Genomic DNA, 12701 nt, shown 5'->3' with positions numbered 1-12701 from the left:
ATTTAAAAAACAAAGTGTTTTCCACAGGTGGAGAAATTGATTGAACTTAAGAGTGATTTCTCAATAGGTGGAATGTACTTTATCATATGCGTTATTTAAAGCACAACACTATTATTTTATATCTTCCATGAAAAAAATGTTATTTGACATATTTGTAAAAATGCTTAGTTTTACATCATATATAAATATGGCAATCTCAGCCCCCTGATAAAATATCAAGGATCTTTTTTTATATAAATTTTCGTCTTGAATCCCGCTTTCCAGTGAAAATTTCAGTACCCGTATGATTTTTTTGGTATGTGTTTCGAAGGGTTACATTTAAAAATTATTAGAGAAAATTAGAGAAAAACCTAAATTAATCCACCTAGCGGTCAGACCCAGCCTTTCTCATTCAAACTTTTATTTGTAAAAATAGATTTACATGAACGCTTCAATCCAATAAATGTATAGTCACTCGTTAGGCTCTAAAATATTGATGTTGTAATCTTTACATATAAAAATGCAGTCCGGTCTGTCTGATTCATATAGGCTCGAAATCTACCGAACCGATCGACATAAAAAATTGTATGTAGGGGTTTTTGTTGCCGACAAAGGTTCCTATGATAGTTTGAGACCCCTCCCTCTCCTGGAAGGGAGGGGTCCTATATAAATGGAACATAAATTTCTGCACACCTTAAGAACAAATCAAGCAAATGAAACCGAATTTGGCATGTAGATGTTTTGAGGGGTAACAAATATGCCCATAATAGTAATAGCAAAAAGCCGAAAATGACCAAATACCATTCGATATGAATGTTTTCGTAACCCAGATGCCCAGAAGCCCAGATGACAGAAAGTGACCAAATACCACTCAATATGAGTATTCCCGGAGCCATAATGTTGCAAGAAGCTAAAAATTGACCTCAGACACCATTATGTATTGTAGGATGGCAACTTCTGGATTCTAGAAAACAACCAAAAATGGCCGATTTCCGTCCAACATGAGTATCTCCGGATCTCTGAAATGATACACAGCAGCTGAAATCGATCACAAACCACATCTTGGATTCTAGGTTGGCGACTTTCAGCATTTCAGACACATCGCTAGGAATCAATAAATTTGGAACGTTCAAATAGTACGATACCACATTTAAATTTTGTTGAGGCCACATATATTGATCAAAGCAGGTATAGTTTTAAATAGTCTTTGAATTTCTTTTCTTTCCATAACTTTTGAGCCACATATAAAATTGCTATGAAATTTGTTATTTGTAAGTTTGAGAGATGACTCGTTCGTATGACACTAGTTATGTTCAAATAAGTCATGTAATCTTTGAGATAACAGACTTTCGTTGTTTTATTAATTTTATACATAACATATTAATTTTATACATATACATATTAATTTTATACATAACGGTTGCTTAAGTTCGATTATAATCAAATGTAATGGGAACGTATAGGGCAGCCAAATCATAATTCATCAATTAACCCTTAAATAGCCCGCTCATCTAATAATAATATTGATCAAATGGGCTGTGTAGTTTCTGAGGTAATGAAGTTTCGCCATTTTCACATTTCGGTACATTACAGACGAAGTTACATTCCGATTACAGTTAAACTCAATAGGATGTTATGAGGCAGCTAGACTTAATAATTGACACTAATTTCGGGGAAATCGGGTTAGCCATCTCTGAGAAAAGTGAGTGAGTTCAAGTAGTCCTCGGAATATGTTCCTTTTCATAGCTGGATTTCACATTTTCAAACATAACAGAGAAAGTAATAGTCCTATTGCAAAACAAATCAATAGAGTCTTATGGGGCAACTAGACCTTCCATTTGACACTGGTTTTATGAAAATCGGTTCAGCCATCTCTGAGAAACATGAGTGAGATTAAACAGCCTTCAGAACACGTTTCTTTTCATAACTTTTGAACCACGAGTTCGATCTTTATAAAATTCAAAAGTTAAGGGTTTTTTAGGTAGCCCGTTCATTTGGAACCAATTTTGTTCAAATCGGTTGTGTAGTTTTTGAGATAATGATGTTTCATGATTTTTACATTTTGATACATAACCTCTAAACTAAAAATCCGATTACAATAAAATTCAATAGGGTCTCATGGGACATCAAGACCTTTCATTTGCAATTAATTTCATGAAAATCGGTCCAGCCATCTCTGAGAAAAGTGAGTGAGAAAAAAATTCTGCACATACACACACACACATACAGAAAATGCTCAGCTCGTCGAGCTGAGTCGAGTGATATATGCCATTCGGCCCTTCGGAGCACTTTTATACTTTCGGTTTTGCAAGTGATTGCTAAGGCAAAAATTAGATTTTTTGTGATGTTTAATGAGCTCTGTAAGTCAAATAACTGAATACGATGCTGAACCAAACCATGTAAAATATTTAAAATTAACCCGACAAAAATTTTAAAAAAATATGTGGAAAAAAATATGTGGAAAAATGTGGGAATGTGGGTTTCGTAGTTTAAAAAGTCATTTTTTATAAATCACGTTTGGGCAACCTGAAAACCATTTTTTAGAAAGTCGCAAAATCGTTTTTTTTGCAACATCGTTTTTTTGCAACATCGTTGTTTTTTTTGGAACAGCTTATTGAATAGCTATATTCTTTCATTTTACCGATTTGAGCCTTTGGAGTGCACCTGTGTTGGCCAGTATTCGCGCCACGTTAGTCGATTCAATTCATAAAGCTGATAATACTGCTCAACACAGGGACAAAAATAATTAGGGAATTTAACTTTTTAACCATTCGTGTCGTGTGAATTTTGGTGCTCCTAGCCACCAACACCTTTTCAGATGCATAAATAAGTTTTCTCGAAAACATGCATTGAAGCGACGAACCCGGCGAGCAATTACTATGCGGTACTTTGACGTAAGTTGACGCGTTTTGACAATGGCTAGAGGCAACAAATTTCACAGTAATGGTTAAAAGCAAAGCCTTGGTGCTACATCCCGATTCGGAACTTGACCTTCTGTTTATTTATACACAGACTTCGCAGCCGACTGTTTAGTGTACAGGACAATTGCGGGGCTAGCGCTACAATCCTACTGACACTAACAGTCTCTCCCGAGCCGAGACTCGAACCCACGACGACTGGCTTGTTGGGCCAGCATCGTACCTCGAGACCATCTGGGAGATACAAATGGTAAAAAAGCTCTAATCTTTCTAGGACAACTGTATTGAGCTTTAGGGTTAGCATTTTTTCGCCTTTGTCGACCAGTGTAATAATCAAATTTGAATTAATTTTGATTCTTCAGCAAGAATGATCCAATTTTTGACACGAAAACATAGAGCAAACAGTTCACACGAAAAATGTTTTTTTCTTTTGATAAAGGTTATTTAAACTTGTTCTAGAGGATGAGAAAATAAGGTAAAACTAAACTAATAAATTAAAAATTAAGAAATTGATTCTTACGCTACTTGATGGTTGTTTGGCCAGTTTTATACTTGTGACCAAACCCATTTTGTCAGGTACCAGAAATAGGTTAAACATGAAATAAACGTTGTTAAAACAATCCAATTAGGCTTGAAATTATTCTGTTCGCTCATATCGCGTGCAGATATTTTACAGCAAGCAAGCCGTTCGCCGTTCGTTGGTCGAAACCATAATTTGTATTTGGTGACATGCGCCACCTGATCTACTGATTCGTTTGCCGGACCGACGTTTTCGAAAATAAAACCAGCACCCCAGCAGAAGCGGATTGAATAACAAATTCGCGAGCCACACATGCTCCCTCCCTGCACTCCTATCCGATGAAGCGCAACGAGCACGAACTTCACCTTAACTTTGACATAGAGAGAAAATACACTGAAAACGCAGAGGAAAACTCCCAACCAGCAGACGAGACGAGAAGTGATGCGAAAACAAAACGTGTAATGCTCATTTCTATGCGTATTGTCTGTGCGGTTTTTTTATTTCCATGAGCCCCTCACTATGCTTAAGCACCAACCGCTTCCATCGCCATGCAGCCACCCAGCAGCAACAACAGCACCAGCAAGCAAACCACACAGACGACGAGGCCCACATCACGATCCATCAGCATCGGCTTGTATCAACGCAGTTCGTGCTTTCTTCTTTCTCTCACACGCTCGATCCACTCCGCGCGCACGCTGCCATGATCCAGCCATCCTCTCCAAAATTGGTCGCGATCATAACAAGTTCTCTCTTCGCACACTGCTGCACTACCGACCGGACCCACCAAACGAGGAGGAGCAGCACAGCTTTTCAGCATGCGTGACTGACTTTTTCGCGCCACGTTCGTCCTACTGACGGCGCTTGTAGCCTGAAATACCTGAACAGCACAACAGTGTGCGTGTGTATGTCAGTGGAGCATGATTGACCAACGTCAGGTTGCGGCGGGAGCAGGAGTCTTGGAGGGAACAAGTTGGAGTTCCCAAACTGGTTGTGTTTGCTCGCGCTGACTGGCTAGCTAGTTGGGGCTACACCATCGGAGCAACAACAGCACACGGAGCTCTGGATGGTAGCTTGGATGACTCGTCTTTCGTCGGTCGGCTGAAATAGATACACCAGCGAATAGTTGACCTCTTTCTCCGCCAGACTGGTGTTGGTAATGAGTCAGCAGACTAAACGCTCAACTCAACCCAACAACACATGTACGAGTGTACATTGAGACACGGGGTATTGGTGCTCTTTGCTGTTGTTGCTGATCGTGTGATCGAGAGCAGCGTGTCGATGGGAATGTGGGTTGTAGAAGAAATGGGAAGTATTGGATTTCGCCGGTGATGTATTACTGCCCAAAACGAAAGCTAGAGAAACATTTCAAAACGTCCAATCTGCTTTGATCGACTTTTTTGACAATCGTTTTCCCTCAACCGTCACGGCTTATTGAACACTCTTCGTGATATGTTCTTTGCTCAATTTGATAGCGGAGGGACCAATTCAGCCTTCTGAATGAGAACCACTCTGACAGGTTGCTAAAGCTGAACAATTCTAGAGAAACATTCCAAAAGGTCCTATCTGCTCGATCTGGTCGATTTTTTGATCGATCATTTTAATTCAATCACCAAAACTTATTAAACACCTTTTATGACACATTATTTGCACAAGTTGATAGCGGAACGATCACTCTAGCCTTCTGACCGAAAACCACGGTTCGGGGAGTTATTGAAGGCAAACCATTACCAAAATGAAAAGACGCTCCGGAAAAACGATGAAAGCAGATAGGACCTTTTGAAATGTTTATCTAGAATTGACAAAATACAAAGCCGATTTAAAAAATCGATCAAAGCAGATCGGATCTTTTGAAATGTTTTTCTAGAAATATTACTTCCGAGATTTCAAAGATTGCTTTTGAGATTTCAAGTTAGTATGGTCAGGGGTACACTATAAATGTCTGAAATTTAAAAAAATGCACAGACAGTTTAGTGTACAGGACAACTGCGGGGCTAGCGCTACGATCCTACTAACACTAACAGTCTCTCCCCCCATTGTTTTGTCAATGGTTCAGCTTTAGCAACCTTCCTGAGAGCGATTTTCGTTCAGAAGACTGAATTGGACCTTCCGCTATCAAATTGAGCAATTGAGCCGTGGAGGTTGAAGGAAAACGGTTGTCAAAAAAGTCGATCAAAGCAGATTGGACCTTTTGGAATGTTTCTCTAGATTTAACACTTTTACGCTTTTCGATCGTATGAATGCACTGAAAGAAATAAATATCTGAAAGTGTTGGATATGGCACTTACTTCCTCACTAATTAAAACTATTTTAACCCTCTCCCGCTCATTATGCTGGTTTATCATTAAAATTTATAGCTTCACGAGAAAATTCAAGCTGAACACTTTGTAGACTAACTAAAATTACTGTCAACTGTAGTATTTTGAAGAAAATTCCCAGTGATGCTCTGAGGCAGCATATAAAAGTTTATGGAACAATCGTAAGCACAATAAACTATTTTATGTCAATATATGATGATTATAACCCTTGGTGCTTTAGAGTCACCATGAGCGGGAAAGGGTTAACTTTATTTATACCCTAATAAAATGTATTTAAACAAAAATCAATTGATTTCATTTGGATAGATCCTGAACTTGCCTAATATTCAACTTAAGTTGTTCATATAACGTAACATTTCATATAATTTCGAGAAAAAGCTTTTAGCGGACTTTAACACAAGCAATATAATAAATATAACTTATTCCAAAAACAAACTTCAAGTATTTCCGAATCCATTGAAATAAACTTAAAAAAAATATTATACAGTATAATATTTTTTATCAGAAAGAAGCGACAAAATAACTAAGTATCAAAAATATGGTTTAAGCAAAAAAAAATTAACATTGGTCAGTTTTTTTTTTGTCTCGAAGCAACAAAAAAAACTTCAGGGGTATATATTTTAAGGAAAGCTTCCAAAAAATGCCTTTATTCTCATACATTTTTTAAAATATAATATTGAACTTCAAAGGACTGTAAAACTGGTGCTCTTCGATAGTTTTATGATTTTTAATAACTTTAAAATTTATTTTTCAACAATAACTGACCTAAGTGCAGAATGTAAAGAATAAGTCATGCAAGTTCAGCACCGTCCAAACTTGTTGCGCATGCTATACATGAATTTTCTGTGCCTCGTATGATCCTACCAACACAGATGCGAAAAGAAATTTCTTTCACTCACTCTTCCGCCACGATCCGGACACCACTTCTCGGTTTTCATTCAGGTACGTTCTCGTTCTTCTCGGGTTGCTCGCGCTCCCCAGTAGCATAATTCTCTCGTCGTCTATCGGTGGGCCGATTGGGCACGGCCTGCTGCTTCTTGCTACAGCCACAGAGCGCAGCGCAAGAGAGCCTACTTTTGGTTGCTTTTACGCTTCGCACCACTTCACACGGGTGCGAATCAGAGGAACACGGATGAAGAGCGAGAGAAAGAGTAAACATACCACACCGAAGGAGTCAGTCTCCGAGCCAGTCGCAGCAACACCGAGACCCCCTGTGAGGTGGTAAGGCCGGGCGGAGTTGTTGTTGTTGCCGTATGCAAGAGAGAGTACCACCGGAGCAGCAAGGAGGAATGAGGTTGATGATCATAGTTTTGTAGGACCGCCAGCCAGTTTGTTTTCGATCGTTGCTATATGCGTTTGCTGCGCCCTGACGTCCCCGCACTCTCTGGCGTGTCCGGTCTGGCTGCTTCCGCGTAACGTGTGCTCAGTGTGTGCGGTGTTCTGACCTCTAGAACCAACCGGAGAGATTCTTACGATCAATTAGGACTCCCCCTAACCGGTCGATTACGAATAGTGACAGCACAGGGAATAGCGTGAGTGAATGCAATCCCGGATGGAGCGATTCCAAGTTATTCGTTGACCTACTTCAAGATCGTACCGCGAGTGAAGCATTTGAGTGCCAGAAGCATAACTTCCCCAACTGGAGGGATCATCCACTAAGGCATGACTCGGTGAAGTGATTAATTAAGTTGATAAGGATACAGCGATCGAGGTTAATGACCCGTTCATCAAAAGGATACTGAACTCAGATGTCAGGATGACGTATAGTAGTGAAGTTGCAACAGGTGGTTAAGTAGTGATTCAGACCAAAATATTATCACTTGTGATAACTGAAGACGCAATTTGCTCGAACAACTAGAGGCTGTTTTAGTGTGCTTTGGGAAGAATAGAAGAAGAGAAAAAGCTGGTTAAAAGGTGTCAAAACGATGGAAGAAAACTTGAAAACTATCTCGCTGTAGTAGGCTGACCTACATTTTGCAGCCGCACGAGCAGATCGAGAGTCTCTCAGCCTGCGGCGACGTCATCAACTAGCAAGCGGATTATTAGCAGCAATACTGGTTGCCTTGATCGTGATTTTCATTCATGAGAGCGACTAATCGTGTGGAGAAAAATTTGAGCGAGGTGGAAGAAAGTTTCCACGGAGCATAGTGTATGAGTGAATGATTGCGCCAATGGCGTTGAAACGTTGCGTGTGAAATATTTTGAATTAACCACTTATTCGCAACGATCGTAGTGACATATTGGAGTGCAACAACAACAACAACAACAACAATAAAAACACCACTGGCGGTAATACATTTATTAATGCAGATGACCCGGATATTATAAATACTGAGACTCTACATGCTATTGTTGCGATTTGCATTTAATTGTGTCAAAGCTGCCCGATGTGCTGCGCTTCCGTGGATATGTGTTAATTAGATTTGCGCACCACACAGGAGAAAGAGATAACAAAGAGGAAACGCGGATAGCGACCGAGTGAAGAAAGAAAAAAAATTGTACACGACCAGTGATCTGATTAAGCCCCGCACCTCAAGCCTCGTGCCGATCTCGTTCCGCTCGAGGCATCTGTGACACCGTCAGCGAGTTTAGTGTGAACGGCGTGTGAAGAAAGGGGTGTGAAAACGGAAGAAAGGAGAATGAGATAAATTAAATATGTATTGAGGTGAACCTAATGAGAGCAAACCACAGTCTACTGAGATTTAGGTACTGCTCGGTTTAAACCCGATTATTGTTGCATGTCAAAAGTGATGCAAATCGACTTAACTAGTGTTTACGGTTCGGAATTACCGGATCCCATCGTAAGCGAAAGTGACAAGTGTTAGGCCCAGGAGGAAACTGAATCATCGCTGGAAACGACTAAGTGTTCTAATGTTCTTAATCGATAGAAAGCCATTTTTTTGTACATAAGCAACGAAGAAGGCTGTCTATCCCCGAAAAATACTTCTCGGCTTCTCAACCCTTCATCGCCTGTCTGTTTCAGTTGGACCCAACCTTCCGGCTTGTACAGTCTAAAAAAAATCTATCTCAGAATAGTTCTGTGAGTATAAGATGGTGCGTTCTGGTAGCTTTCTGTTAATCCAGTTAACCGCTTTCCAACGTTCTTACTATTGCTTGCAAAAAACTGTTTTTTTTTTCTTCTTCTAATTCTTACTTTCTATTTAAACTAACTCAACTCCCTCAAAATTTTACTAATTTATCCACCCTCCTCTAGTCTGTCTAACATCAGCTAACCAGCCCCTAGAATTCACAATTTTTCGGGGATTCAAATCCTGTTTTCGTTGCAAACAATCACTGTTCCGGACCCGACAAAAGATCTAGCGAAAATCGTTTAAATTGCAATTTACGAACAACAAGTGCCGAGACGGACACTGTGTTTTGCGCGACGGAGCCCACTAGCGGGAGACACGAGCAACTCAAGCAGAGGGAACTGATAGAAACCGGAAATTTCGACCTGCACCCTAATCGGTAGTCCTAGTGCACCTGTTGAACTGGACCTGCCGCGGCTCACCGACACCGAGTGTAACGCGCGGGTCGAACGCGAGCAGACACAGCAAAAGGTCGGTGAACTGCGCAACGAGGAAAGCAGTGCAGTGCAACGGGTTCTGGAATTTACGTGCAGCAACATTTGTTATGCAAGTATTTCCGTTCTTGGATGACCTTTTGTCACAATAGGTGTAAGACTTGCGACGTTTGTCATTTGGCAGCGTTCTAATGGGAGCGTGGTGGTGGTGGTGGGAACCGATCACGGTGAAGGTGATTAACAGGGTTGATTCGAGCAGTTAATCCGACTTGTACCGTTCTATGGCTTCTAGGTTACTATATATTTTGTTGCATTTCAATCTGGTTTCAGTCTATCGTTGTAACCTGGCTTGCTTAATACTTCCGGAAAGGAAAGATACTCACCGATTTGGCTGAAAATTTACACAGTGATGACTTTTAGCACTATTTTGGTAACGATAAACGCAATATACTGTCTGCTGCACTTAGCAATCAGTACAAATAGCGACAGTTGGATAGAGGTATCAACGCATACTTCATTAACGGTTTTTGTCGATTGCAAAAATCGAAAAGGAGAGAAAAAAAGATTAAATTGAGGACATGGTGTAACGATTTGACCAAAAAGTAGGCGCGGGGTGTGAGGCGTTATTTCACTCTGAAGGGTTGGAGACGAAGCATCACTAAAGCAAAGCAAAACCTTGGTGCTACGTTCCGATTCGAAACATGACCTTCTGTTTTTATGCACAGACTTCGCAGCCGACTGTTAAGTGTACAGGACAACTGCTACGATCCTGCTGACACTAACAGTCTCTCCCGAGCCGAGATTCGAACCTACGATGACTGGCTTGTTAGGCCAGCATCGTACCTCGAGACTATCTGAGATCACTCTGCAACAGCAAATAACTTTTTCGTGTTTGTTGATATATCATTTCTAACTAGGCAAGTGAATACCGCAAATTCAGGTGCTTTGAGTTGAAGATTATTTCTTAAATGCATGAATATTGGTAGCAAGGTATGTAGCTTTGCCATATCTATAATTTAATTTTTTTCGAAGTCTGTATTCGGAATTTGAAACTCGATTATCCGTAATAACTTTTTTGCAGCTTGTTTTTATTATTAATAAAGATATTAAATTTTATCTTTAATGTCCCTTCCGGCATACTTGTAACCGTTTCTGTCCCTTCCGGCATGCTTGGGACATGTACGAGTTTAAAAAAGCTAATCAGTGTCTAATAAATTCTTTTTGCTTCTCAACACTTTTGACCTTTTCCCACAAAAATAATTTTTGGCAGCGCCACTCCATCACCCAAGTAACATAACGAAAAGAAGTAATTATTTTACGTTCGTTGATTGCAAATCTGAACAATTGTTTGTGATTTGATTATACGGAAAATTTGATTATCAGTAGTGCAAAAAAAAATTCGGTAGTCCGGATAATCGAGTCCGACCAATACCTACGTTTGTTTAACTAATCATGATCATTAAAACCGAACGTTTTTCACCATCCCAGTACTCTTAGATATAGAGAGTCAATATTACTAAAATTAATACAAACTTCCAACTGCTCTGGTTGAAGTCTGTCTCTTTTTAAAAGATCTTTGGTAGAAAAATAGAAAGATATCAGGGTTTTTTTTCAAATTCTCAACAAACGATATTGTTGTAAAACAGCTTGTTAAACTTAAGTTCAGCCGAAATCCGCCTAATAGCAGCTTAACAAGATTTATATCAACAAAATTGTTTGTTGGCTTGTATAAAACCTAATATTTGCTTTTGACTACAAAACACATGACAATTTCGCAAGTGTTCTGATCTTTTTAACTCAAACGTTATTTTTCAAAAGAGCGTATATATTTCAAGTAGCTGAGATTCTTGGAATATTGTTTGATTTTTTTTACCTACATGTTATTTCTGGACGAGTTGTGAAAACTAGACATAAAAAACTATACACTATACAATATAACTTTTTTATTTCAATACAACAATTTTTCAAACTCAATTCGCAAGAAAACTGCATTTCTTAAATTTTGATTATGAAAAATTGAAACCATTTTAAAACCTTTAATACTGCTGATTGCAAGACAGTGAAAAATAAGTTTCAACACAAATGTGTGTATATTTTTATATTCATAACTTTGTATGGTAACTACACATCCCAACTGCATAATAATTTTTAATTTTGTCCCTAAAAAATATAGACCGCGAAAAAAGTTTTTTTTGAGAAAATTTTTTTTGTTATAAATTTTATTTTTTAAAAATCTTATATTTCAAAGAAACTTCAAAAAGTTAGGTTAGAGAAATCAGAAAAAAAAATTCTCAAAAAAATGTTTTTTTCTCTGATCCAATATGGTTTGTTTGATTTATGATGTCTTGCAGGGTAAGGAACGGCTTGTGCAGTGGCACCTATTTCAATCAATTGTAGGAAACGGTGCTTAAACTCCTGAATTTCGATCCATAATGACATTGCTTAAAACAAGTTCGAAGTGATTGAAATAGTGTCCCCGATTGGGAATTTTAAATTATTATTCTTTAAGTTTGCCGAATAAGTTTTAAAATCTGCAAATAGGCGCTGGCACCTGAAAGTTAGTAAACAAATTGACATACTTATGTTTGTATTTCACCTTACACAATTGGTTTAGTTCGTCTCAATACATAGGAAATTGCATAAGCTGCATAATATAGGTTCCTTATCCTAGATAGTTTTGTTGTCTGTACAGAAAAAAAAAGATCTACACATAGTTAGCATAGATGCTTGTTCGAACTTGGAGAAATAGAATCTAAAAATTATTTTTTTTTTTTGCTAAAACAAATATGTTTTATATTTTTTCACAGTGTACTTCTTTGCGCTGAACTGATCACCGTTAGGATACTAAAAATATTTTTTATCACTATCAGACACTCGGTGTTGGAGATAACCCCGAAACTTGATGTTCCGGATTTAGTGCTGACTTGATTCAAACTTTGCGATTATCTTCTGTGCCGAGTGTTTACTAATAATAAAAAATATTCTAGCAACAAAACGGTTTGTTTGATTGGTATAGTATCTACGGCAAAGTTGTCGATGGTAATTTTGTTCTTTAATAAAAAGTTCTAAAGTTAAAAAAAGTAAAGCTATGAAAAGTAAAATATTTACAAGACTACTTAAACTCACTCACTTTTCTCAGAGATGGCTGAACCGATTCTCACTAAATTAGTATCAAATTAGAGGTCCAGCTGCCTCATAACACCCTATTGAATTTTGCTGTAATCGGACTGTAACTTCGTCTGTAATGTATCGAAATGTGAAAATCACGAAACTTCATTATCTCAGAAACTACACAACCGATTTGACCAATATTGATATCAGATGAACAGGCTGGTTAAGGGTTAACTGGTGAATTATGATTGAACAAGTGGTTTCATAATTTGGCTGCTCTATACGTTCCCATTGATTTCGATTATAATCGAACTTAAGCAACCGTTATATATAAA

General features: G+C 38.5%; 1 protein-coding gene across 4 annotated transcripts in view; it reads left to right on the top strand.

Moving 5' to 3' along the window:
• The first annotated feature begins 6740 nt into the window (after positions 1–6740).
• The window catches only part of LOC129730670 (ichor), a 54773-nt gene continuing 48812 nt past the window's right edge, over positions 6741–12701 (top strand). Inside the window, exons 1-2 of one of the 4 annotated variants that reach the window (XR_008728902.1) lie at positions 6741–8772; positions 9048–9362. The gene's annotated coding sequence lies outside the window, so the exon portion shown is untranslated. Of the gene's footprint in view, positions 8787–8946; positions 9363–12701 lie in introns of those variants that run through there. The other 3 variants (XR_008728901.1, XR_008728903.1, XM_055690191.1) reach the window with 3 other exon arrangements.

The sequence above is a fragment of the Wyeomyia smithii genome, chromosome 3, assembly GCF_029784165.1.
Source record: "Wyeomyia smithii strain HCP4-BCI-WySm-NY-G18 chromosome 3, ASM2978416v1, whole genome shotgun sequence".
NCBI classification, from domain to species: domain Eukaryota; kingdom Metazoa; phylum Arthropoda; class Insecta; order Diptera; family Culicidae; genus Wyeomyia; species Wyeomyia smithii.
This window is presented reverse-complemented; position numbering and strand designations above follow the sequence as displayed.